This window comes from Ovis aries, chromosome 9, assembly GCF_016772045.2.
Source record: "Ovis aries strain OAR_USU_Benz2616 breed Rambouillet chromosome 9, ARS-UI_Ramb_v3.0, whole genome shotgun sequence".
Classification (NCBI taxonomy): domain Eukaryota; kingdom Metazoa; phylum Chordata; class Mammalia; order Artiodactyla; family Bovidae; genus Ovis; species Ovis aries.
In genome coordinates, this window is record NC_056062.1 from 59,213,540 (window position 1) to 59,227,404 (window position 13,865).

At 42.9% G+C, this 13,865-nt stretch overlaps 1 long non-coding RNA gene across 1 annotated transcript in view; it reads left to right on the forward strand.

Annotated features, from left to right (window-relative positions):
- Positions 1–13,865, forward strand: part of LOC121820345 (uncharacterized) — a 50,223-nt gene that overhangs the window by 34,155 nt on the left and 2,203 nt on the right. The window contains exon 2 of the long non-coding RNA XR_006060850.2: positions 12,488–12,581. This is a non-coding gene — a long non-coding RNA (uncharacterized LOC121820345). The remainder of the gene's footprint in view (positions 1–12,487; positions 12,582–13,865) is intronic.

Below are 13,865 nucleotides of genomic sequence, written 5' to 3' on the forward strand. Positions count from 1 at the left end.
ACCAGGGGCACTGCTATATATGGGAAGCCTCTCACTGAAGGATGGAAAAACTCTGAGTATTGCAACATTCTGAACAGGACCCCTTTTTATATAGAAAAATCTTTATAAGTTAAATGTCCAATAGGGGATTGCTTAAGCAAAATGTGGAACAACTGTATAACCAAAAAAAAATCATGCAGTAGAACTGTGTAAGTCAATATGGAATAAGTCAATATGTGTGAAGTATATTGCAGGAGAGAATTTCCATTGCAAAATAGTGTTGTTCAGTATGATCTCGCTTTTCTCTAAAAATGTGTTAATATGAATAGGAAAATGTTAGAAGTATATGTATATGGAAATTTTAACACTGGTTGTCACTTGATAATGGGATTTCAGATCATTTTTATCACTTCTTCACTTATCTACACTTTTAGGATTTTCTACAATAATATGTGTGTAGAATTATATATATGTGTGTGTGTGTGTGTGTGTATATATATATATATATATATATATATATAGTTTTGTACTGCCCCAGAGAGACAGTCATATGACTATCACCCACATTTTTTTGGAGTTTGTTGTTAACCCACTTTTAAAAGCTTAATTTTCATAAACACATAAACACCTGCAAAGAAACAACCTGTGGCCTGGCCAATATCCCATCTTTTGTCTTGCTAACACACTCCAAATATTGTCTGTCTATTGAGCAGTGACTTGCTAGGAAAAGTAGGCTCAGCCCTGATGGATTACTCTTAATCTAAACCACAGCGGTGGCTAATTTTGTGTCGACTCGGCCATGGGGTGCCCAGATGTTTGGTTAAACTGAATGTGTCTGTGAGGATGCTTCTGGATGAGATTTAACACTTGAATCAGTTGATTTCGTGAAGCAGATTGCCCCCCTCAGTGTGGATGAGTTTCATCCAATCCAGTAGCCTGCCTAGACTACAAAGATCTCTTTCCTGAGTGTTGCAGAGCTGGGACATCAGTGTTCTTCTGTTTCTAACTCACACTTGTGCTGAGACTGGACCTTACAGCATCAGTTCTCCTGAGCCTGAGCCTCCAGCTTGCCGACGGTGGAGCTTGGGACTTGTCAGCTTCCATCGGCACATGAACCAGTACCTTATAATAAATCTCTTTATATACATATAATTATATCACACAGACGTATACATAGGAACATATTTTTCCTCTACTGATTCCCTTTCTCTGGAGAACCCAGGCTAATGCAGCCAGTCGCGGTCATCGCATTCTCTTTTGCTGGTGATTTATAGCACGGACTCACGTCTGGTCAATGAAACGTAAAAAGATGCCGGGGAAGGGGTGTTCCGTGGCGCTTTTCCTCTTTAATTAGAAGGAGAGCGGCATGGCCAAAAGCTGGTGTGGCTCCTCTTTCTTCCTGCTTTCGGTGGGGTTATGTGAGGACAGATGCCTAGAGCTGGTGTAGCCATGTGTTAGTCGTGTCCAGCTCTTTGTGACCCCATGGACTGTAGCCCACCATGTTCCTCTGTGGGATTCTCTAGGCAAGAATACTGCAGTGGGTAGTCATTCTCTTCTCCAGGGGGTCTTCCTGACCCAGGGATTGAACCTGGGTCTTGTGCATTGCAGGCAGATTCTTTACCATCTGAGCCACCAGGTGTAGCCATATTATAGCGTTATTGCCGACTTTACTGATAGAGAAGTAGATGGAAAAATGGGAACCCTGAGTTCTTTTTTAAAATTGAGTTATAATTAACATACAGCATTATAATCCTTTCAGGTACACAACATAGTGATTCAATATTTGCATATGTTATGAAATGATCACCACAATACAGGCGGTATTCCACGTGTGCGTGTGATATCCCCACAACTTATTTATTTTTATTAACGGTGAGTCCATACCTCTTAATCTCCTTCGCCTCTGTCATCTGCCACCCCCCCAGCCCGACCTCCCTCCCCTGTGGCAACTACCAGTTTGTTCTCTGTATCTATGAGTCTATTTTTGTTATGTTTTGTTTGTTTTGTTTTTAACATTCCATGTATAAGTGAAATCATAGGTATTTTCTTTTCTCTGACATTTTTCACTTGGCATGATACCCTCCAGTTCCATCAACGTTGCTGCAAACAGCAAGATTTCATTATTTTTATGAGTGAGTAGTATTTCATTTTATGTGTGTATGACTGTATATATAGTAACAACACGTACTGTCTTCTCTTGGTTTCTTTCCCTGTGGTTTGGCAGATTCCTTCAGTATTACTGGGCTTCCCAGGTAGCACTGGAGGCAAAGAACCTGCCTGCCAGTGCAAGAGATGGAAGAGACGAGGGTTGGAGCCCTGGGTTGGGAAGGTCCCCTGGAGAAGAGAATGGCAACCTGCTCCAGTATTCTTGTCTGGAGAATCCTATGGACTGAGGAGCCTGGGGGGATTGTTTTTCCTTTGTGTGTGTGTGCTCAGTTGTGTCCAACTCTTTGTGACCCCATGGATTGTAGCCCTTCAGGCTCCTCTGTCCATGGGATTTCCCAGATGAAAATACTGGAAAGTGGGTCACCTTTTCCTCCTCTAGATCTTCCTGAGCCAGGGATCAAACCTGCATCTCCTGCTTTGGCAGGCAGATTCTTTACCATTGAGCCATGGATGAAGGCCTTTACTTTTCATGTATCCATTGTAAGTTTTTGGTTTGTGGTTACCATGAGGTTCTTCTATGGCAACCTGTATGTGTAGTCTTCAATTTTAAGCTACCAGTTGCTTAAGTTTGAAGACATTTTAAAAGCACTATATTTTCACTCCTCCTCCCAATGTTTCATATTTTTAATATCATACTTTATATTTTGTGTACCCCTTAATTACGCACTGTAGTTATAATTGACTACACTACTTTTGTCTTTTAACCCGCATTGTAGGTTTTTTAAGAAGCTGATCCACTACTTTTGCTATTTGCCTTCACCAGCATGATTTTTCCTTTTATATGTTCTCTTATTTAGTTATGTCCTTTTTATTCTACTAAAAGAAGACTCTAGCATTTCTTGGAGGGCCAGTTTAGTGGTGTTGAACTCCTTTAGTTTTTCTGTTTCTGGGGAACTCTTGATCTTTCAATTCTGAGTGGTAACCTTGCCTGATAGAAGACTTTAGGTTGTAAGATTTTTCCCTTTTAATACTTTAAATATATCCTTCCACTCCCTCTGGCCTGTAAAGTTTCTGCTGAAAAATCAGCTGAAGCACCTATGGGGTTTCCTTTTGTGTGATTGGTTGCTTTCCTCTTTCTGCCCCCTGGATTCTTACTGAAACTATTAACCTGCATCACCAACCAAAGCCAATTTCTAGACCACCAGTTAAGTGAGAAGCTAAGGGAAAGACATTTTATGTAAAGCACTTTTGAGTTTGCCTGTGCTGTTTCTTATATCAGAAACTAGCCAAGGAACAAACTCGAGGACATAGTGGCGCAAGGAGAGGGACAAATTGAGAGAGGAGCGGGGAAGCAGATACATTACCATATGTAAAATAGATAGCCCGTGGGAATTGGTTGTATGATGCAGGGAACTCAAGCTGGTGCTCTGTGACCACTTAGAGGGGTGGGATGGGGTGGGAGGTTGGAGGGAGGTTCAAGACGGAGGTGGCATATGTATATCTGAGCCTGATTCTTGTTGATGGATGGCAGAAACCAACACAATATTGTAAAGCAATTATCCTCCAATTAAAAGTAAATAAATTTAAAAAGAAACCAGCCAAAGAAAGAAAAAGTATAACCCCTCCCCCACGTTTATTATATTCTGTTAATCTTTGCAAAAATTTGCTCTTTATAATCATTTCAGCCACAAAGTTAGAAACTTTAAAAGATAAATCATTGATTGTTTGCCTGTCGGTCCCTGGAGTAGCCCCTGCAGAAAGACAAATACCTAGAACGAGATCCCTTCTGCCAATGACATTGTGCTCACATTGTGAGGGGCCGGACACATACCTGTCGTTGGAAGAAAAAGGGGAAGTGGAAAAAAGGCTCCCTTTTCTTTCAAGAGTGATATCAATGCCACTGAATCACTCTCAGACTTCAGAGTTCCTTGGGGAAGCAATCATTCCAGCTTTTAAAGGGTAAAACTGGTTTTCTCTGGCAGCATGGTTTTATAGTAAATTTCATCTCATCATGTCTCCGGCAAGGGAAACCTTTATTTTAAAAGGTTTAGAGTGGGAAACAGTTTATTGACGACACTGGCCGTGAAGACAGAAGAGGCACACAGGTTCCCAAGGACTCAGCCTTGGGTCTTCGCAGCTTGCCTCCAAGCCCTTCCCCCACAGGAGACTTGGGAAGGGGCCAAGAAGATGGCTGAGTTGCAAAACCTGATGTTGGCTGCTTGGCCATGGGGCCACTTCATTACTCTAGGAACATTCATTCTGGGACAGTTAATGACCACTCCATAGAGCCAAATGAATACTTGGGTGCAGTCTTGAAAACAAGACCTCGGTTCAGTTGCTTAGTTGTGTCTGACTATTTGTGACCCCATAAATTGCAGCACGCCAGGCCTCCCTGTCCATCACCAACTCCCAGAGTTCACTCAGGCTCACATCCATCGAGTCAGTGATGCCATCCCGCCATCTCTGTCTTCCCCTCCTCCTCCTTCCCCCAATCCCTCCCAGTATCAGAGTCTTTTCCAATGAGTCAACTCTTCGCATGAGGTGGCCAGAGTACTGGAGTTGCAGCTTTAGCATCATTCCTTACAAAGAACACCCAGGGCCGATCTCCTTCAGAATGGACTGGTTGGATCTCTGACCTAGACAGTAGTAAATCTACTGAGAATAAGACTCAATAGGCTTAGAGAAATAAGACAGCAATTCTAGATGTGTGCCTCCTTTCACTGATTATAAGCACTGAAAAGTGAATGAAAATCAACTTATCGTAAAGAAAATCCCATGCTGCTAGTGGCCTGTATCATTTCAAAGATGATTTACCAGACTGATGATTGATTTCCAAGACGTACTTGTTTCCAAACCTTTGACTTAAATTTTTATTTTATCTTTCCAACCCTCTTGGTAAAATTACATTAAGTTATGGATTCATTCACTCCTTCCCTCATTCATTCCACATGAATTTTATGCACACTTAACAGTGTGGCAGGTACTGTGCGAGGTGTGCAGGAAACAGAGGTGAAAAATAGATCATTCTTGTCCTTATGAAGTTAACAGTCCTTCTGAAACTTCTAGTGTCTCAATCAACAGATGCAATAAGATAGGAGCAGCAAAACTATAGAGACATGGACAGCAATGCTTGACGCCAGATGAAATGATCAACTTCACACAGAGGGGATTCAGTAAAGGGAGCCTTTCATTCCATGCAGTTCTCTTCCACAGCTTTAGCAAGCCGAAGTGATCCATTTTCAGATTTCAGTAAATTAGTTGGTCTTAAAGCAAGACTTGATTTAAACCATGTATCTACTCCATTTTATTTTAATTAGCTTTTCTTGAGAATATGGGTTTATCTCTTAGCCATTCATTCAACAAAAGTTTATTGCGCACAATTAGATGCTGGGTAGGTTGGAGAATTCTGGCTTTCAGTGTAAGTAAAGGAAAGAAGAGGTAAAGATTGGTTTGAAGGGAATAACAGGAATAATTGTGAGTCTAGGTCAATTCCATATTGGTGACTAAGAGAATATTTAGGAGCCTGGGCCTCATACATTTAAAAAGCAATTTCCCACCTTAGATTAATAAGACCAACTGGTGCTCATCAGTTTCTTTCCAATTAAAGGGAGGATCTCAGTGCTGCATTCAAATCAGTAACTGAACTTACTCATAAAAACAGCACAGTCAACATAATATTGCTTCCCTTGTGGTTCAGATAATTAAGCATCCCCTGCAATGCAGGAGACCTGGGTTTGATCCCTGGGTTGGGAAGATCACCTGGAGGAGGAAATGGCAACCCACTCCAGTATTCTGGCCTGAAGAATCCCATGGACAGGGAAGCCTGGTGGGCTATAGTCCATGGAGTTGCAAAGAGTTGGACACGACTGAGTGACTAACACACCCACACACAGCTTAATAGTAATGATTTGACTTAAGGCCCTACTTCTGCACACACACATATGCTACACATGCACATATATGTAGTACATATGATACATTTATAGCTTTCTAGAAATTGATATATGATTTAGACAAAAAGGACAGACAGCACTAATACCATGATAAGTATGAAAGTGAAAATGTCAGTCACTCAGTCATGTTGCACTCTTTGCGACCCCATGGACTGTAGCCCACCAGGCTCTTCTGCTCATGGGATCCTCCAGGCAAGAATACTGGAGTGGGTTGCCATTTCCTTCTCCAGGGCATCCTCCCCACCCAGGGATTGAACCCCAGTCTCCCACACTGCAAACAGATTCTTTACTACCTGAGTCACCAGGGAAGCCCAATACCATGATAACTTGCCCACATTTTAAAGATCCTTCTTCCCTGGCAATCTCAAGCATGTTACTCTGAATTCCACCCTGAAAAATGCTTGGAAACAAGCCTGGAAGGAGAAGACACCCAAAGAGCCAAGTGGCGTGTGGAGTGGGACTGGTAGAATGTACCAGAAGCTCCCAGAATGTGACAAGGGGACTGTGATTTGAAGGGTGTGGGGAAAAAAATAAATTAGACAGCAACTGAATAATTCAGTCAGGTTGTTGGGCAGGAGTTAAGAGGTACACTGTGCTCGTGTAAGGAGTTTGTGTTTTTGTTTTTTTTTTAAAGAACACCCAAGTGGAGAACATGGAGATATAATTTTTCTTGACACACCAATGTACAACGAGAACATATATTTAGTAACATTCGCCTCCCTGCACCCTGAGCAGCTGTTCAGCTCCAGCAAACACTCCTCCTTCCTGCTGGGGAAGGAGAAGCGTGCTGCACGAAGCTTCTGGAGTTGCCAGCAAGAGAGAGAGCTGGGGCCAGCCTTCCAGAGCCACCCTTCCCTCTCTCCACTACGAGGCAGCAGGGGGTCCAGCACCACCATGGTCAGGAAGGGGAGGAAGATGCTCAGAGGGAAGATCAACCAGAAAGTCCTGTCTAACCGCAGCAGCAAGAGCACTTCAAGTTCAATCCTTCTCAAAAGCAGGGGGCAGGAAAGAGAATCTCCTGAAATTAACCCCCTGCTTTGCTCCATGAGGTTGTAAGTCACTAGGCAGGGTTAGGGGCCATCAGGGAACTATTCTGTATTGCCTAGAGGGTAGACTTACGGGAAGTGGAAGACAGGATGTATCAACCTGGGGTCAGGTCATGCTTTTCCAAGGAGTGACAGAGAGGACGTCTGGTTTTCTACGTTCACAGTTACCTTTTTGACAGTTTTTGATAGGAGCCTCGGGTGTACAGGTGGTGGTCAGGATGGGCCAGGATGGAGAAAGGCCCTGTGTAAATACAATATGTGATCCAGTCAAGGATTGTTTCCTGGGTTTCCTTCTTCCTCTTCTCTCTCTTCCCTCCCTCCTTCCCTTCTTTCCTTCCTTCCTTCTTCCACCCCCTCCCTTCCTTCTACTATAGTGTAGTGGTGTTACTCAAAGTGTGGTTCCCTACTGGGAGCATCATTGTCATCATCACTTGAGAACTTGATAGAAATATAAATTCTTGGGTCCCACCCCATATTCACCCAGGAGGTAATCTCTAAGACTAGGCAGAAAGATGTCAATTCCTAGATGAAGATATAGAAAGACACGGGGATGGTCTTGGATACTCTCTCACTCTCTCACTTGCTGTGAGGGAAGCCAGCTGCCCTATTTTAAACATCCTTTTGGGGAGGGCTCTGGGGCAAGAAACTAATATCTCAGGTTAACAGCCAGTAATGACTGAAGGTCCACCAACAGCCGCATGAGTGAGCAGAGAACAGGATCTGCCTTAGTCAAGCCTTGAAATAGCATCAGCTCTCCCCGACACCCTGATTAGAGGAGACTTTGAAAGTCTCTGAGCCAGAGAACCTGATTAAGCTGAGCCTAGACTGCTGGTTCACAGAAACTGGAGATGATACATATTTGTTGTTATAAGCCTCTAATCTTGGGGTAATTTGTTACACAGCAATAGATAACTAATAGAACTATTGAATTAAAAACTCTGCAAGCAGGGCCCTGGAATGTCTATTTTCACATATTTTCCAGGTGACGTTCACACAAGGTAGTTTGAGAAGCACTGCATGTGACTAAGAGTAGAGGCTTTGGAGCCAGACTACTTGGATTCAAATCCTAGGTCAACTCCATCCTAGCTGTAAGAGCGTGAGCGGCTTACTTAACCTCTCTGTGTCTTCGTTTCTTCTGTAAACTGTTACTAACGATAGTATATACCTTTAGGTGGTGTAAAGAGGATTAGTTGAATTAATATATTTAAAGCACCTAGTACATTGCCTGGCAACATCAAGTACAATACATTTAGTGGTGACTCATCAACAAATGTTTATAAGGCACCAACCAAGGGTGAGGCATTGTGCTAGATGCTGGAGTTACGAAGATGAATAAGACATAGGTTGACTTTTCTTGGGACTCTTGTCCCAGGAGATAGGCAGAGAAAAAAATAAACACAATGTAAAGTTAAAATGCTGGGCTTGGGCTTCCCATGTGGTCCAGAGGTTAAGAATCTGCCTTGCAATGCATGGGACACAGGTTTGATTCCTGGTCTGGGAAAATCCTACATGCCGTGAAGCAACTAAGTCTGCGAGCAACAGCAAAGACCCAGTACAGCCAAAAATAATTTAAAATAAATAAAAATGTTGGGCTTGATTCTGGAGCCCATCAGCGGATGGAGGGATTAAGGAGAAACTTGATAAATGGGGTACTTGGAGGGATATGGGCTTGATTGCCCCCAATGCCTTGTCTCAGTTTTTCTGAGTCTCTCCAGCTTCCTTTTTATATGGAGAACTGGCAAACCTATCATCACCAACAGCCTCCTTAGATAGCAGCTGCTTAAATGCAGGGCCTGGTGTCTTATTCACAAGGCTGTAGCCACTCCGTCCGGTTTTCTGCTCCTAATAAGGCAGCCCAGTTCATCTGACCTTCGGGTGTCAGCATCTGCTCTTCCTTTGCTCTGAAAGCTTCCTACCCCACCTCCTCGCAACACAGGCTCCTTCTTAGCCTTCATGTCTCTGCTCACATGTCTCCCTGTCTCTGCTCTCACTGCCTGGTCACTCTATTTAAATAATGCCTCCATTTCAACACGCTTTTCATACCCTGAGCACCACTAGAATCTGGCCCTTGCTTCATTCGTTTATTTATTTGTGAGTCTCCCTGAGTAGGCTCCACGGTCTCTCCCAGGTAACATTTCGTCTGTTGTATTCACATGGCCCATGCCCAGTGCCCTCCCTGAGACATAGTAGGCTTTCAATAAATATTTGTTATTGATGGATAAATGAATGAATGGACATGTCCCTTTGCAGCCACTGTAACACTTCAGCATGATTTGCTGAAATGCCAATCTTAATCACAAAGGGCATTAATTCAAATTCTGGAAGACAGAACTGCTGAAACACCAATTGTGAAACCAAGTCACTTTAATTCTAAGGGGTTGCTGGAGATCCCAGAAGAGATGGAGAGTAGGAGGCCATTATATTATTAGGCATTTACTAAGCACCTCCTCCTAGGTGCTGGTTGCTCTATTAAATGTTTTATATGCATTACTTCATGTACATCTGAAGTAGTTATTGTCATTGGGGAGAGCAGAGGGGGAGACTGAGGCTTAGAGCCCGTAATTAACTTGCCTCAAGTCACAGCCAGTGTGAAGTAAAAGTATTATGACGGAACTCAGATGGTCAGTCTCTGAACCTCCTGGGTTTAACCACTCAACTCTCTTGCCCCCAATGGAATGCAACTCATTAGGTAAATATTCTGCACAGATGGAAGTGTACACAGCTGAACAGCTATATGACACCATAACCAGACCGGGAAACATCAGAAAGGTCTTTGATAGCCACGAAATGACAACCCTGCTGGTCATAGACAGTGGTAGGTCATTCATGGGGGCCCTTCTCCCGCACCCGGGGGTGTGTTGTTCAGAAGCCAGGTGGTCAGGACAGCCACAAAGTGTCCCACCCCCTCCAATTGATGTGAGTGTTCTCATTCTCCAAAACCTGTTTGGTGGTTTCTTCCTAAGCCCCTAAAGGATTAGCATCATCCTCCCCAGGATGGCTTATAATTTGTAGCCACTGGCAACTCCTGTTGCAAGGGATTCAAAGATCAGACAAGCCAAGGAGCAGGTGACAGGTCATATCTAAACTTAGATGGACAAGTTGTCAGGGTGGGAGGGACAATAACTGAGATGGGGAGCAGTTTTACAAAGCACTGGGGCCTGTTTGCATTGCACCTGGAGCAATCTTTGACCAGGGGTTCCTATTAACAACAAGCCTCCACAGGCCTCAAAGAACAAGATAGGAGTCAGGCTTATCCAGTCTTAAACAGGACTAAAGTCTGCATTTTTCCTGTGTGATAAGGAATTATTCGGCCTTCAATGAGGGCAGGCTCCTTCTTGGGTAGAAGAGAACAGTTAGGAAAAGTGAGAATGCTTCTGTAGGCAATTCCCTTCTCAAGGCTTAATTAAAGCCAGAATGTATATTTTTAGTCTGCTTTTGCATTTGTGACATTTAAATATTCAGATTTTCAATGAGACAAAGCCTATGCTGAAATTTACATATAAATATATTGAAATATATTTAAATACGAGTCTTCTTCATACCTTTTTTCTTAGTGTTCCCAAGCTGTCTGCACTTCCACAAGGGGATCAGTCTTTGGGAAATGAAGAATAAAGGTGTCTAAAGAGAGAAGTAGAGAGAGATTTGTTGGGAAGTTGATGTACTTGGGTAGACCTAACACTATGTATCAGTCAGTCACTCAGTCGTGTCCAACTCTTTGCGACCCCATGGACTGCAGCATACCAGGCCTCCCTGTCCATCACCAACTCCCAGAGCTTACTTAAACTTGTGTCCATTGAGTCGATGATGCCAACCAACCATCTCATCCTGTCATCCCCTTCTCCTCCCACCTTCAATCTTTCCCAGCATCAGAGTCTTTTCAAATGAGTCAGTTCTTCGCATCAAGTGGCCAAAGTATTGGAGTTTCAGCTTCAGCATCAGTCCTTCCAAAGAATATTCAGGACTGATTTCCTTTAGGACTGACTGGCTGGATCTCCTTGCAGTCCAAGGGACTCTCAAGAGTCTTCTCCAACACCAAAGTTCAAAAGCATCAATTCTTTGACACTCAGCTTTCTTTATAGTCAACTCTCACATCCGTACATGACTACTGGAAAAACCATAGCTTTAACTAGGTGGACAGTTTACAATTTGAGGAATGATTTTTGTTTGTTTCAGCTTCTCTGATGGCTCAGAGGGTAAAGCATCTGCCTGCAATGCAGGAGACCTGGGTGGGGAAGATCCACTGGAGAAGGAAATGGCAGCCCACTCCAGTATTCTTGCCTGGAAAACCCCATGGACTGAGAAGCCTGGTAGGCCACAGTCCATGAGGTTGCAAAGAGTCAGACACGACTGAGCGACTTCACTTTCACTTTGTTTGTTTAGATTACAACTTTTCAGAGTGACAGTTTATCCAGGCGAGAGGTCAGTCCCCAGCCATGCAGACTTTGGTAGATGTATGTGTGTATTTTAATCTATTTAGAAAGGCTACAGACTTCCTGAAAGGCTACAGGCTTAGAGGCTTCCTCCTCAGACCTCAAGAAGTACGATTCATGGAAATAGAGCAAATTTGATCAAATAACAACCTTGAAGCATCACTCAAATAACTAGCTTTACAGTCCATATTATCACCATGCTAATAACTAGTTACCCATACACGATACATGGACCACCAACTTTAAATGATTTTGACAGTCATGAACTGCATTTGAATCACTGAAATAGGACTGGACATAATCTAGCCTCCCTCAAGTGAATTAGCACGTACTTTTAAGATCCTGCAGAGTCTCTCAGTTATCACTGCAGTCATCAATAATTATGCACCAAGGGTAGTATATAAGTGCAAGAGGATACACATTTTTCAGTTGATAGATAGAAGACAAACTTGATTCCACTGGCTATCAGAAGTTTAATATTTTTTTTTCCCCTAAGTGAAGGGAACGTTGACAGACTATTGCATAACAAAGAATAGTACAATCTAGTGGGGAAAATTGGCTTGAATTGTGGGTGTCTTCCTGATTTCATCACCTTTGATAGTTGACATTTCCATTTCTCATTTTCTCTCAGTTACTCATCTATAAATGGATGTTCAAATGTTAATAGGGACCCACACAAATGTAGCAACTTCCTCCTCTGGTAAATTATACCATGGAGCCAGTTTTATTGTGATTCTTTCTTTCCATGTCTGTTTCTCCTCCTGGAGTTTGGGCTGTGTGGAGCATGAATTGTTAGAGGAATGAAACAATTCCTTGGGAAGGAAACAGAAGCTACCAAGACAAGCCAGCAGGGTGGAGCTTGTGCTTCCACCAGGGGTCAGTAAAACTTTCACAAGGCCCCTAGAATGGCATCCAGACTGAGGGAAGGCTAACTGAGGTAAGGGTAACTTCTTTGTCACCATTTGTTCCTCAGAAAACACTCACCAACGAGAGGATGTCCTGTCACGGAAAATAGCTGACAGTTTCACGCTGTGAAATACACATGGACGACACAGATAAGTATAAATGTAAATGACTTGAACCATGTCAAGCACTAGAGTTAAGATCATAGAGGAAATTCTCAATTTAAATGTGCAGTTTTGATAAACACTAATACAGACTATCTTGCCTCATAAGCAATCGCAGGCCAAGTATCCACCAACTTGGCTTATTGGCTTGACTCTTGTCATTGTTTCTGTGCTATGAAGACAGGACTTAAGTTTCCCTTCTCTCCTGGCTTGCCGTCCTGGCTTCCAGTTGTTACTGTAAGGAATAAAGACTTGAGAAAAATGGACATGAATCTGAGCAAACTCCAGGAGATAGTGAAGGCCAGGGAAGTCTGGCATGCTGCAGATCATGGGGTTGCAAAGAACGGGACACAACTTAGCGACTGAAGCCGACAGTATAAACTTGACTTCCTGCTTCCATTTTTGCTCTACTATCAGTGAGAGGGAGCTGTTAAAAATGGAAATCAGATCATATCACTCCCCTGCTTAAAATCCTCCAGGACTTATCCATTCCACCGAAAAGAAAATCCCAGTACTTTGCCCTACCTGCAGCACCAGGGCATGTAAAAGTGCCTGCATCTTCTCTCTCTCCCTCCTGTCCTCTTCCTTGCACTCAGCATACTCCAGAAACAGTAGCCTTTCACCTGATGCTCTAACTCAATGGTTCTCAAAGTGTGGTTCCTAAACCAGCAGCATTAGCATCTTCTGCGTAGTGGCTAGAAATGCAAATTCTTGGGCCATATCCAAACTCTACTGAATCATAAGTTCTGCAGGAGGGCCCCAGCGATCTGTGTTTGAACCAGACCGTCTAGGGATTCTGTTGCCTGCTGAAGTTTGAAAACCTCTGGTGTAGCTCCTCAGACTCACTTCTGCCTCAGGACGATGTACTGGTCAGACCCTTTTCCTGGTATGCTCTTCCCAGGGCTCTTTCCTCATCAGCTGGACATCAGCTGAAATGTTAGCACCTCACCAATCATCCTATATTTTATTTTATTTAAAGTCTTTTTTTTTTTTAAGGAGTGTATGCACAATTTTATGTATTTGTTTAGGGAGAATGTGCACAAGTTTATTTTTCTGTAGTGGTGTTAAATTTTTTAAGTGTTTATTGAATTTGTTACAATATTTTTTCTGTTTTCTGTTTTGTGTTTTTTTTTTTTTTGGCCACAAGTCATGTAGGATCTTAGCTCCCCAACCAAGTATTGGACCAACACTCCCTACACAGGAAGGCAAAGTCTTAACCACTGAACCGCCAGGGAAGTTCCTATTTTATCTGAGTAAAGTTGATTTACAGTGTTTTGTTAGTTT